Source organism: Octopus bimaculoides, chromosome 6, assembly GCF_046866305.1.
Source record: "Octopus bimaculoides isolate indiv1 chromosome 6, ASM4686630v1, whole genome shotgun sequence".
NCBI lineage: Eukaryota > Metazoa > Mollusca > Cephalopoda > Octopoda > Octopodidae > Octopus > Octopus bimaculoides.
Window position 1 is genome coordinate 99,925,535 of NC_142933.1, and position 14,037 is coordinate 99,939,571.

The 14,037-nt window shown below is 36.9% G+C and overlaps 1 long non-coding RNA gene across 1 annotated transcript in view; it reads left to right on the forward strand.

Moving 5' to 3' along the window:
- Positions 1-1,974, forward strand: part of LOC149135346 (uncharacterized) — a 10,281-nt gene extending 8,307 nt beyond the window's left edge. The window contains exon 3 of the long non-coding RNA XR_016242371.1: positions 1,425-1,974. This is a non-coding gene — a long non-coding RNA (uncharacterized LOC149135346). The remainder of the gene's footprint in view (positions 1-1,424) is intronic.
- The last annotated feature ends 12,063 nt before the right edge of the window (positions 1,975-14,037 follow it).

Sequence of the window (14,037 nt, forward strand, 5' to 3'; positions counted from 1 at the left end):
ACTGCTTTGAAAACTAACGGCGCTGTAGGACATCCGGTTCAACTGTGATGCAACAGAGCTGTGTGGGCATATGCAGAAGACGTCACCGTAAAGGTTCAGTTGAAAGACCGTTCTGAAATGTCCCTGTTGTTCTTTTTGTACAACGAAGTCTTCCTACATTATGAAGTTATCCCGATCTTAGTGTCCTTTAGGTATGTGACCCTGTTTGTCAGAATAGTCTTTGTTGTGTTTGTGTGAGATTTTCGAATCACCTCTTCAGTGTTTATTTTGTTGTTGTTCATGGTTTATTTGATCAAATCTTTCTGGTTCTTTCAAACGGCATTGAAGACGATGGTGGGAAATGAGTTTTGTGTGTCTGGTTGTTAGAACAACAATAATAATAACAATTTTTCCATGTAGGCATGAGGGACCCTCACGGCTGCCAACATCCACTAGAAAATAAACTGGTTCTTCACCCATTTTTGCGCCAGTCTTCAACTAATTCCTGGCACTTAGCTCTCTTCCTGTTTTGCGCTTTCCCCGTTCTCTCCTCTGAGAGCACTGATAACTCCAGTGAGTGATAAACATGGGTTGGATGCATGGTCAGTCATGAATATCAATTGGAGGGGGCAGTGGAGGAAGTATGAGTGGGTCAGGGAGGTAATAGGTGGTAGCACAGATGATGTGAAGTGTGTGGGAGTAAAGTATGAGAGAGATGTACAGTGTTGGTATAAGAAAGAAAGATCAAGTTATGTTATTCTGTTTGTCTATGTTTTACGATGTTTCGTAATGGAAATGGTGTTTTTATGTTAGCTTCGCCCTAAACACATGTCTATACAATATTGGAAATGGATACAAAACATTGTTTATCTTGTGTTGGCTAGCGCATATAGGCATCGTATAATCAAGCTTTAAGCTTACTTTCTCTTGTTTATATTTCTTTGCCGTCGAACGAGCGATAAACCTGCGATCCATCCAATTTCGTAAGCCGCGGCCGGGTCCCCTCGCCTTCATGAGTTAATCAATGTAACAGCTACTATAAACCCGACAGCCACTTCACTACAAAGGGCTACAGTACCGTCATATCACGTAGGATTGTATTATGACTTAATGATACGTGTGGTCGAGAATTGCAGTACCAGACAGTGGATCTCATAGCTTCTGGTCTTAACTGATTGTAAGTGTTATCATGTACGCTGTTTTGTCTTGGTATAGGATTAACTGTCTTTGTCCACGATTCCGATGGAATGTGGGTCATTATAAGCATTGTTATTACTGTCGTTTTAAAGTTCTATATTAGCCCTAATCGAGAAGACATGATCAAGAGCACTCTGGTTGAGACCAACCCGCCTATTTTTAGACGCAATGTATCTAGGACGACATTTTCAACGTATCCTTCCTTTTTAAAAACTGTGACATGAAAAATAATCGGCTACTGTTTTCAGATAAAGACAACCTCGTTGGTACAAAGCTGGTACTGATTGGCTGTGGAAGAAAAAGGGAAAAGTTGGTGAGACTTAACAAGGCCCGGCAAGGCCCAGCAAGGCCCAGCAAGACTCAGTATGACCAGAAAAATCATAAAAGTACATCAACACCAAATAAGCTTAAGCAAAGTAAAAAAGAAAAAAAGGTTCACTTAAATAAAGGAAAATCAACCCAAGACTATCAGGAACCAACAAGACCCATCAGGACCCAATCAATCAAACAAGGCTCAGTAAGGCCAAGCAAGACTCAACAAGGACCAGCAGGACCAAGAAAGGTAAAACCAGCAAAGAGCCAGGCAAAGAGAATAGAAACCAAAACAAATATCAACCGAAAGATCCGAACACCTGAATAATATCACATTTTATTAAAAAAAAAACATTTATTTATTTATTTTTTTCATTTGATTAATATATTTAGTTATAAGGTATTTCCGTTCCCTCTTGTCTAAGCATTTCCTCCCCTCAGTAGGAAAATGTTATCAGGTAACAAATTTATAGATAAATAAATATGTAGGTGAAATGTGTAAAAAAAAAAAAAAAAAAAAAAAGAAAAAAAAATAAAGAAAAAAAAAAGGAAACCAAAACAAGCGCACAAATAAAAAGCAAAAGCAAAACCAAGACAATTTAAAATGCTCGAAATAGAAAATACTAGCGTCATCTCACCTCTGCGTAACACACACACACACACACACACACACATAATAGATATAATATACCTGGTGGTATCTATCTATCCGTCTATCTAGCTATATGTATAAATGTGAATATCTATCTATCTATCTATCTATCTATCTATCTATCTATCTATCTATCTATCTATCTATTCATATATATATATATATATATATATATATATATATATATATATATATATATATATATATATATGTATATATATATATATATATATATATATATATATATATATATATATATATATATATATACACAATTAAATATGTATGTATGTATGTATCTATCTATCTGTCTATCAGTCTATCAGTCTGTCTGTCTCATTTTGTCAGTCTTTCTCTCTGTCTGTCTATCTACTTATGTATGTTTGTGTACACACACACGTGTGTTTATGTATGTGAGTAGATATATATATATATATATGTGTGTGTGCGTGTGTGTGTGTGTGTGTGTGTGTGTGCGTGCGCGTGTATCCTTAGGCATATGCACATATGCACACATACACCAAAGCATGCATATTTACATACACAGATATCTAATTACATATCCATATGCACATGTATGCATTTGCGCATGTGTGCGTATCAGTTGGCCACGAATCAACCACCTTACCCACTCCACCTCCTCCCATTAAAAGCTAAATAATTATTCTCTTTAATGATTTATTAACTTATGTTGTTTTAAAAGAAGAATTCTCTCGTTGTTTTAAAAGAAGAATTCTCTCGTTGTTTAAGACGTTTCGTTCTACTCACCTGGCTGAATTAAGACCACCCTTCACGTTGACATAAAATGCAACGGTTTGAGGTCGTTAAGAGCAACAGTACTTCAGAGTGAAATAAATTTAACGATGGCCCATCCTTCTGTAATTACTTTCGTTTGAAGCACGTAAAGTTGATAAATTAATGATATGTAGAAATATCTGGGCTGGACGAGGATCTTACACAACAAGTAGGAAGTTTTAGGAAACATGATTAGTTTACTTCTGAGTAAACAAATGACTAATTAAAAGGAATGGAAATGAAATTAAAATCTTTATCCAGATGTTGTTGTTTTTGAGCTCTATATCAAAGCTGATCGAGCATGCCTATTTTATAGAGACGTTCCATTCGTGATCATCCACCATTTTGTCTTTCTTTAGGCGGGGAAATCTTGGGTTAAATTACCTAGTATTATACGCTATTTGAAGATGACATGTTAATTTAGGGGTATTTGGTTGCTATTTCTACCAGGTTGCGCGATCACATAAAGGCTTTCCTGATGGTGGTGATGTTTTATTGTTGAAATCAATGCGATCTGGTGAATAAGTTATTCGTTAGCTTCTATGTAGATCGTGGGTTCGGATCTACCGTAGGTGCTTTGTTGACTTTCTATATTATGCTACAGTCCTTGCGATCTTCGTGGGCCCTCCTCTCACACTGTCAAGATCAATGTAATCGATGGAGAGGGAATTCGAGAGGGTTGAAACTTTGAGAGGAATGATTGGATAATATATTTAGTTCGAGACCTGAGAGATGGGGTGCAGTAGAGCTGATAAGAGGAAGAAAGACAGATGTGTCGTGTGGGTTAAGGGTGGGAGTAAATTATGTATCGAGCTAAAGTTGTTAGTTCTATGACTAAAATCAAGGGAAAATGTTACTTGCAACAGACTGGGCTTACTCCAAAATGTAACTGTAGAGACACAGCCACTGCCCACTTAACCCAGCATGCATGTTTAACTCAGTGGTTTACGAAACTGAGCTCTCCTCAGTTCCACACAATAACGAAACTCAAAATGAAAAAAGGTCTATGCAAAAGTTACTCTAAAAAAGATATGCAAACCACTAGGCTTCTTCCGAAACACAGATATAGCACTGAGCCTTATAGCAGAAGTCACTATAAGCCAATAAATACTTTTACATAATTCCTGTTCCTCTGTCTATTGTACACACACACACACACACACACACACACACACACACACACACACGTGATTTCGTATGCACATTTGTGCGTGTTTACATAATATAAAAATATTAATGAAAATACCTTCGCCTATACGACGATACACAGGTACGGATATGCATATAAGCACGAACACACACATACACACACATTTATAATAATAACCATATACATATTCAAATGATCTCTTTATTACATTAATAAAAGATGCAATACAGTTGTGCATGGGATTTGCAGAGATTTTGCACATATTTATTCAGGATTAATCCTCAGCGATCGGGACATGTTTTGAAGATAACAGACGTAATGTCACTGCAAAGAGACAGATTCTTTTACACAGACAGATAGTTCTTTAGATTGTAAGTGTAAACTAGAAAGGGGCTTACTTGGTACATTTGTTATACCCAGACAAATCCCAGAGAAGAGTCGATACATATACGTGTATTATTTACTTTGTACTACAAACAGAAAGTAACCCTGGTTTGGTATTGGCTTAGAATATGCACGCCCAATGTATAATAGGTCTATCTATCTATCTACCTATCTATCTATCTATCTATCTATCTATCTATCTATCTATCTATCTATCTATCTATCTATCTATCTATCTGTCTGTCTGTCTGTCTGTCTGTCTATCTTTGTAAGCCTAGTACTTATTCTATCGGTCTCTTTTGCCGAACCGCTAGCTTACGGGGACGTAAACACACCAACATCGGTTGTCCAGCGATGTTGGAGGAGACAAACACAAACACACAAACACACACACACACACACACACACACACACACACACACACACACACACACACACACACACACACACACACACACACATATATATACATATATACGACGGGATTCTTTCAGTCTCCGTCTACCAAATCCACTCACAAGGCTTTGGTCGGCTCGAGGCTATAGTAGAAGACACTTGCTCAAGGTGCCACGCAGTGGGACTGAACCCGGAACCATGCGGTTCATAAGCAAGCTACTTATTTTTATGTGCCTTGACCATACTGTACTGATGAGTAAAAAGTGTATTTTACTACAATAATTACGAAATTATGATCTACCGTTTAGTCTGCTTTTAGGCGGCTAGCTTTGAGAGTTGCATTCTCTCGCGTTCGGTAAAAATGTGTTTATTATGGTAGTTTGACTTTAGAGTCCCTCTTAGCATGAGGCATTTATGTATAGTAATGCCCTTATATAACTATATATATAACTATATATACATATATATATATATATATATATATATATATATATATATATATATATATATATATATATATATATATATATATATATATATATAATTATTATTTGATTGAACGCCACGCATCCATTTCCAAGCAGGTTTGTCTTAACCTGTTTGATACGACTCTACACTATACTGTTTTCTCCCCCATCCTTCTCTAATTCCCTTTTTCTCCCTTCACCGTCTCAACCCCCTCTTTCGTGTTTTCTATCACTCATTGCTGACACGTAACCATCATCCGTCTTTCTTTTCCTCACGTGACCATCTTTCTTTTCCTTCAGGACGTCCTAAGGACGACTAGACGTCTTCTACCTCTCTCTTCTATCTTTTCTCTTTTCAAAGAAAATATTTCTCCAGCGTTCGCTATTTCACCCTCGTTCAGGTCCAGCGACTCTTCGGTTTCCTTGTATGACTCCCTGTCCTATTTTTGTTCCCAATTTCTATGTCAATTTGCTGAGAAATAGACTTTGAATAACGCATTTAAAAAAAATTCTGTTTGCTTCTTTCAGTTTTCGCCTACCAGATCTACTTACAAAGCTTTGGCCAGCCCGAGGCTATAATAGGAGACACTTGCCCAAGGTGCCACGCAATGGGATTGAACCCGGACCCATGTGGTTGGGAAGCAAGTTTCTAAACCACACAGCCACTTTTACGTCTTGATTCCACGCAAAAAATCCCTTTTTTGTTTTTCTAAATGATTGAAGCAAGAAGAACGTTAAAAGGTACCGTTTAAGGCTGAGGGGGTGGGGGCATTAGCTCCCTTGTTCGAGGTATAAGGACGCAGTTGTACGTCGGTAGCCAACTGGAAAAGATGTTTTTCTGGGGCTAAAAAAAGGTAGTAACATCATCCTGATCATTGGGAAATAAATTTTACTCTGTATTACTGTTACTACTTATTTCTCGATCAGAGATTTAAAACTAAATGTTTTCCTCTTTATGAGATCAGTAACTGTGTGTCACTTTAAAGTATATACCTCGAACAAGGCCTAATGCTGCCATTTGGAACCAACGGTTATCCTGTGCTGATGAAGAGAAATAACCCAGAAACCATGGTCCGCAGGTACCGTTTAAGGCTGAGTGGAGACATTAGCTTCTTTGTTCAAGGTATAAAGACGCAGTTGTGCGTCGATAGCTAGCTGGAAAAGAGTTTTTCCTGGGGCTAAAAAAGGTAGTAACATCATCCTAATCAGGACTACCAATTTACATTGGCAAATAGATTTTACTCTCTCTCTGTATGTATATATATATATATATATATATATATATATACAGAGAGAGAGAGAGAGAGAGAGAGAGAGAAAGAGAATTCACAAAAAAACAACAACAGACGAAGACAGGTGGTGTTGAAAACAAATAGATGTATTAGTATAACGCTCGGGAATTGAGAAAGTCTTTGACTAGTTTCGAGGTATTGCCTCTTATCAATGTAGAGCAGCCGAGCTATATATATATATATATATATATATATATATATATATATATGAGAGGAAATTGAAAACGCAAATCCTAGGCAGTCAACCAAATTCCCGAACGCATAAATGAAGATATTCAATCAATGTAACTGAATCATTTATATTTATATACATCAACAAAAACCATGCATGTTTAGGCATAAAGATTCTCTAGGGGTATACAGAATGAAACAAAACATACATAAAAATATAGGAGAGATATAAAAGCATATAAAAATATATAAAAATACATATAAAATCACATATAAATAAGGATTACATGTAAAAAGTTATGCGTGATAAATATAGGAAGCATCATATCTAAGATGTATGAGATATTTTAGACGATTTAGGCGGTCTGCCATTTTGAAGATTGACATTTTTACTCCTATATTTATCAACCTCTCATTCGTTCTATGCCTCCTATATTTATCACGCATAACTTTTCACATGTAATCCTTATTTATATGTGATTTTATATGTATTTCTCTATATTTTTATATGCTTTTATATCTCTCCTATATTTTTATGTATGTTTCGTTTTATTCTTTATACCCTTGGAGAATATTCATGCCTGTACATGCATGATTTATGTTGATGTGTATAAATATATATGATTCAATTACATTGTTTGAATATCTTCATGTATGCGTTCGGGAATTTGGTTGACTGTCTAGGATTTGCGTTTTCAAAATCCTCTTCTTTGTATTATTTCACATTGGCTCTCTACGAGCACTTCGTAAATAGCCCATACTTTCTATAACATACTTAATATTGTGTATATATATATATATATATATATATATATATATATATATATATATATATATATATATATATATATATATATGTATATATATAGGGGGCTCTGAAAGGGGTCTCATTCAGTAGCGTCTCTGCATTCCTGAGCTAGCTTTCCACATTTATATCTAAAAAATCGTGGTTGAGGCCTCGGTCTCGGGACTGCTCATGTCTAGAAACTGAGGTTGGGGGTAAGCAAAGGCATGTTCCCCATAGAAAATCCAGCTCCAAAAACGCCTCATGATAGCAAAGGAGAATGGGTACCAGCCAGTCCAAAGGTTGGGGTGGGCTACATCTGCCTTCCTCGGTTGCTATGACATTGAGGTAGATTCGGCCACCCCTGTTAACGGAGAGAAAATCCGGATTTAAAACACTAGATGATGATTATATATATATATATATATATATATATATATATATATATATATATATATATATATATATATATATATATATATATATATATATATATATATATATATATATAGGGGGAGAATTCACAAAAAAACAAAAGACGAAGACAGGTGGTGTAGAAAACAAACAGATGTATTAGTATAATGCTCGAGAAGTGAAAAAGTCTTTAACGTTTCGAGCCTACTTCCCAATTGGCGGTGCCCGCAAAAAAAGTTATCTTGCGGAGAATTAGGGACAAGAGCAAACAAAGCAAAACAAGCAAAATGACACAGAGTGTGATTTAGGACGGTGGATGAGGACAAACTGTCGAACAAAATATGGCCTTGGGGCCAAGGAGACAAGAATAGTGGGCATTGCTTGGAAAATGTCTTGAAGGATGGATAACGGAGAGAGAGAGAGAGAGAGAGAGAGAGAGAGAGAATTTACGACTGGTCAGCTACAGGACCAGTGTAAGAAAGGAAGCAAAAAGGGAACTGGCTGCTGGTCACGTGTGACAGCAGCAGCAGGCAGAGGAGAAAGACAGTAGGGAGAGGGAGCGAGAGAAAAAAATAAAAAGGAAAGGGATGAAGAGGAAGGAGAAAGGCTAGGAATACAAGAGGGAGAGAGAGAGAAGGAATAAGTAGAAAGGCTAGAATAGAAGTGAGAGTGTGAAAGAAAGAAAAGGGGGAAAGAATGAGTGTATCTTTCTGTCTGCTGTCTGTCTGATTGCCTCTCTGTCCGTCTGTTTGCCTGTAGGTGATATATTAATTCCAACCCATCTTGTTTAGTTTATCTCTGAAATTTAAGACAACATAGAGGTAATAATCTCATTAATTTAAAGGAAAATTATCTTCGTTAGCAAGACAGGACACTGACATTTCCAACATGGCCACTGAAACACTGCATGCATGTATTTCGTCACTTCATGATCCGATGCATCGTAAATAATATAATACCTAGAGATATTATGTAACCAATGAGTGGAGTTTAGAAGAACGACTTTAACAGTCGTAGAGACTAAATTAAACCATATCTATCTATCTATCTATCTATATATCTATCTATCTATCTATCTATCTATCTATCTATCTATCTATCTATCTATCTATCTATCTATCTATCTTAATAATATTGGTCAAGGTTACCGTGGTCTTTTCCGTAGACTTTTCTTTCCACGGATAAACCTAAACTGTTCCCCCTTTTACAGCGGAACATTGCTTTGATACACGATCCCTATTGATTGCCTTTTTTTTTCTCTCTCCTTACGATCCCTTTTGATCGAAAATTTACCCCTTTTTTTCTCTCTCTCCTTCCCCTTCCCAAAAAGAAAAGCTCTACTTTGTACCTTATCCCCTCTGTCTTGAGCCCTGTGTGGCTAATAAAGAAACATATCTATCTATCTATCTATCTATCTATCTATCTATCTATCTATCTATCTATCTATCTATCTATCTATCTGTCTTTCTGTCAGTCTTTATGGAATATGGTGTTTTGATATTTATAGTTACTGAAAGTTAAACTCTCACACCACCTCTGACTACCGTTTATGATCCCATAACCATTTCGTTAATATATCCATCTATCCATCCATCCATCCATCCATCCATCCATCCATCTATCCATCCATCCATCCATCCATCCATCCAGCCAGCCAGCCAGCCAGCCAGCCAGCCAGCCAGCCAGCCGTCCGTCCGTCCATCCATCTTCCCTGCCTAATATTCCTGGAAGCAGCCGTCATTAGACTTTCCGGTTCGATTCCTAAGCGTGATATTATCCAACCATTTGATTCTTGGTCTGCTCTTAGGTCTCAGACCGTCTTGCGATTCTTTCCAGCGACATTCTAATCAGCTGCCCGTATTACCGGGGCTGCGACTTCTCAATGCAGAGAAGTAACGGTTCGGACCCCCAAGAGACTCCCTCGTCTCCGAGCTACGTACCATCTGGAGTAACTTTACTCTAGAGATCCTTCAGAGAAGCTTCATTTCGGCCGCTTGTAATTGCGATCGTAATATGTCGATCATTACCCAAAATTGCTGACTATATGTAAGCATAGGCACGAGAACCGAATTGAAGATAGTGAGTTTTGTTTTTTTTAGCAACCTCTGGAGCAGGCACATTACTGTGCCACTACCTGAAACTCAAGCATCCAGTTCAAATTCCTGCATCCCACGAGATACTTCCTGCGGCCTCGGGATACTTAAACCGCTTCACTTGCCTCAGTACTCACCTATCCCGACATCTTCTGTGAGTAACATCTTTGAGAAACACCTATCACGATATCACGTATTTTACATACAATTATAAACGTATGAACAGTATCTCTGTGAGTATTAATTATCGTGATTAGAAGTCATTATTATAAAAAAGGAATTGGCACGCTGCCGAAATTCGGTGGCGAAGAACTTAAATAAGATTAAGAACGATTGTAAGACTTTGCACACACACACATACACACAGATTCAGTCACACGCACGCGCACACTCAGTCACTCCCTCATTCACTCACACGCACACACACACACACACTCACACGCATACACATAAATTTACTCATAGACAAACATATATTTACATACATATATACATATACACATACATACATACACACACACACACACACACACACACACACACACACACACACACACACACACACATATATATATATATATATATATAAAACTTACTGTATAAAGGTAACGCGTGCGTTCTGTCGTGATACAAACAATATATGAGTATATGCATATATATGTACATGTATGTATATACGTTCATCCACATGTACATATAGATACATAACTGGGTACATGACATGGCAAAAGAACAAGGACAAAAATGGTAAACAAGGTGCAACAAACAAGCAGGCCACATAGAAACATCCCCTTCATCAGCTGCCACCATTAAAACTCCGGCGTTTCGAAGAATTAAGGCAGTACGCATCGTTAAAATGGTTCTTCCCACGAATACAAATTAAATTGTTTTCGTGGAGGGTAGTGGCGGAAAATTAATTTGTATTCGTGGGAAGAACCATTTTAACGATGCGTACTGCCTTAATTCTTCGAAACGCCGGAGTTTTAATGGTGGCAGCTGATGAAGGGGATGTTTATATGTGGCCTGCTTGTTTGTTGCACCTTGTTTACCATTTTTGTCCTTGTTCTTTTGCCATGTCATGTACCCAGTTATGTATCTATATGTACATGTGGATGAACGTATATACATACATGTACATATATATGCATATACTCATATATTGTTTATATATATATATATATATATATACATGTATACACACATTCACACACACACAAACTTACTCATATTCACACATATATTTACATACATAGATACATGCATACATGCATATATACATGCATATATATATGCATATATATACACACACACACATATATATATATATATATGCATGCATATATATATATATATATATACTTATGTATACACACTCACACATACACTCACACATATAAACTTATACACTTATAAACACATATATTTACATAGATAGATAGATAGATACATATATATATATTTATGTATACACACACACATTCACACACACACATTCACACACACACAAACTTACTCATACACACACATATATTTACATACACAGATACATAGATACAAACATAAATATATAAATATATATATATATATATATATATATATATATATATACATATATACATATATATAATGTATACACACACACATTCACACACAAACTTACTCACACACACACACATATATTTACATACATAGATACATACATACATATACATATTTATGTATACACACACATACACACATATAATACATGCATGCATACATACAACATGTAAAAACCTAGAAAGTGCACAACGTAAACAATGAGGTAACGTTTAGAGAGTTCTGTTCTTAATTGGAATCCCAAAGGGTCACAAGAGTTGGATAGCATCGTCAGAATTTGTAGGTCGATAAAGATAAGGAGATATCCCCTAAAGCATTTGAAGATATCACTTCAATCAGCTTTGCCTTTTATCTTGCTAAAACTATGGCGATGCATTAGCTTGTCAAATAAATTCGGTCGTTCTTTTCCTTTTCGTTGCTCGCACACTCGCGGCACTGATCAACGGAACAGCCTGCTCGTGAAATTAGCGTGCAAGTGGCTGAGCACTCCACCGACACGTGTACCCTTAACGTAGTTCTCGGGGAGATTGAGTGTGACACACAGTGTGACAATGCTGATTCCCAAATCGGGCGTTGTGAGTGTTTATTGAGCGAAAACACCTAAAGCTTCACGAGGCTCCGGTAGGGGACGGTGGCGAACCCTGCTGTAGTCTTTCACCACAACTTTCTTCCACTCTTTCTTCCTGTTTCTGTTCTACCTGTAATTCAAAGGGCCAGCCTTGTCACACTGTGTCACGCTGAATATCCCCGAGAACTACGTTAAGGGTACACGTGTCTGTGGAGTGCTCGGCCACTTGCACATTAATCTCACGAACAGGCTGTTCCATTGATCGGATCAGTCGATCAATATATATATATATATATATATATATATATATATATATATATATATATATATATATATATATATATATATATATATGCATACATACTTACGGGGTCTGATCAAAAAGTATCCGAACTGTTGCTATAGTACCGAAGCTAAAGCGCGGAGAGTAAAACCGCTTGGGCACAGATTGACCGTGAAACTCTGCAGTGCATGCGCATTAAGTGTTAACGTTCTAGCTCGCTTACGTTGTTTACAACAGTGTTTGTATGGAAGGAGTGTAGCGTGTGGTCGTCGCGTGAAATAAAGTGTCTTGCTCAAGAACACAACGCGTCGCCGGGAATTGAACTCACGGACTTAACGCGTGCACAACAGAGTTGAAGGTCAATCTTTGCCAAGCGGCTTCACCCTACGTGCCATAGCTTCGTTCATATTGCAACAGACTGGATACTTATTGATCAGACCTCGTATATATGTTTGCAATCACCTTCATTAACTCCGAGGGAGCTACAGGATGTGCACAAGCACTCAGCTCTGTGAGCAATATTTCCCTAGGCAGAGACAGCTGTAAGCTAATGAAGCTGATTATGTGACTCCTGTACTTTTGTCCTTTATCAATCGATATTACGCTCTGTACTCGCCTAACACTGTACTCTACTAAAGCATAAGAATATTGCGTTCCATTAACAAGGCATTAGTATCACTATGCTTCAGCATGGAAATTATAATACACACACACACACACACACACACACACACACACACACACACACACACACACACACACACACACACACACACACACACAAACACACACACGTACATACGTGCGTATGAACTGAATATATTCAACTGGTACCATTTATGCCCTCTGCTCAGAGTTTCCACATCCAAACCAGCAATGCTTCCTGCATTGCCGCCATTGTTTACTCAACAACTTCGAGTTGCAGGTAAGTAATAAAATATACTTTATAGCTGTACTCAACAACAAGTATTGAGTACTCTTTCTTTTTTCTTCGTTATAAGCATGTATATTTCACGCCATGTATCAGAAGATGCTCCTTAACATTAAATGAAATATTATTTCACTAAATATTTATTATTCCTTTTTGGCCTACTATATGAACATTCGTTGAGCACTTTGTTTAGAAGTACTTCGCCAAAACTAATTACGAAGTACTCTGTAGTGCACGTGTCGCCTGTGTTTTGTTACGAAGTACACACACACACACACATGAAAATACATAGACATGTATATATATATATATATATATATATATATATATATATATATATATTATAAAAATGTGCATATATATATGCATGTATATATATATATATATATATATATATATATATATATATATATCGTATGTATATCCACACAGATATATGTGTGTGTACGTGTGTGTGTGTGCTCTGAGGGAAAGATCCGGTTCCTGTCGAAGATTTAAAAAAAAAAGAATACATTTGCAAACCAAATTACAAAATGGAAAAACTAAAACAAAGCAAACACACACACACAC